Source organism: Canis lupus, chromosome 15 (assembly GCF_003254725.2).
Source record: "Canis lupus dingo isolate Sandy chromosome 15, ASM325472v2, whole genome shotgun sequence".
NCBI classification, from domain to species: domain Eukaryota; kingdom Metazoa; phylum Chordata; class Mammalia; order Carnivora; family Canidae; genus Canis; species Canis lupus.
This window is the reverse complement of record NC_064257.1, coordinates 47,389,003-47,390,144: the sequence shown is the minus strand read 5'-3', so window position 1 is coordinate 47,390,144 and position 1,142 is coordinate 47,389,003. Positions and strand designations below refer to the sequence as shown.

Below are 1,142 nucleotides of genomic sequence, written 5' to 3'. Positions count from 1 at the left end.
ACTCCGTAAAATTACTTAAAAATTATTTGAAAAATAGATGTTCACAAATAACTACATCCTTAAAGAGGGAGAATAAACAGGTAGAACTTGTTCTATCAGATTTTTAAAAATTGAAATATAATTAGCATACAGTGTCATTACTTTCAGGTACAGTATGATTCAACAATTGTATGTACTATCCCATGCCTATCATAAGTGTATTCTTAATCCTCTTTATCTATTTCACCCCCAAATATGGAACACTTCATGAATTTGCATGTCATCCTTGTGCAAGGGCCATGCTAATTTCTGTATCATTTCAATTTTAGTGTATCTGCTGCTGAAGATAGCACTATCCTATAAGATTTTAAGACATATGCTCTAAAATGCAGGCCTTGGGTCCTGAGTTATGTCTGCTTTCACATGATAAAAAGACCCAGGTAAGGATCTCACTAACTTTCTTTCAGATCCCCAGGAGGGCATCTGAGGGAAAATGTGAAAAATGAAATAAAGATCTAAGAGACTATGTCTCAACTTGTAAAGTAACTCCATGCTAGGGAAAACGTGGACCAATGAAGACCAGTCATTTACCAGTAAGTTTAGCAACTCTTTCAACCTTGAAAAATAACATGTGGAGGGGCAGACAGAAGTTTTCTTATAAGCCAAAAGGTGGAAATGATGGAGAGGAATCTCTGAGGTGAGCATGGGGGTTGAGCATGGGGATTGAGGGAAATGAGCTGCTTCTACAAAAATATTCTATCATCCGATCACTGGGCCATTTTCAGAATCTTGAAAAATCAATTTGTGCCTAATTGTTTAGCATAAATAATTCTATCATTGGTGAATTTAAAGCATTTGGTATCTGTTTCTGTCTGTCCATCCATCTATATTGTTTGCAAAAATACATGCACATACACACCAAGAACCCTAAATACCCATTTATATATACACACTTGTAAGATGGCTATTTACATGTATGATGAGCAGGCTCACATTTGCCCTGAGGGAGATTAGTATAGTTCTCTCTGACCAGTATCTTTCTTTCCATTTTTTCCCCCATTAATATTGAGCCTGAAGTCAATAGCATAGATTTGAGAATCAATAGGTACCATTTTGATTCAGTCATTAGTATTTACATAGGTAACCGAGACCTGCTTATAGTC

The 1,142-nt window shown here is 35.9% G+C and overlaps 1 non-coding gene across 1 annotated transcript; it reads right to left on the bottom strand.

The window, feature by feature from the left end:
* Window positions 1-228: 228 nt before the first annotated feature.
* Window positions 229-332, bottom strand: LOC112654909 (U6 spliceosomal RNA). The gene has a single exon (XR_003133460.1). It is a non-coding gene; the product is annotated as a U6 spliceosomal RNA (small nuclear RNA).
* Window positions 333-1,142: the final 810 nt, after the last annotated feature.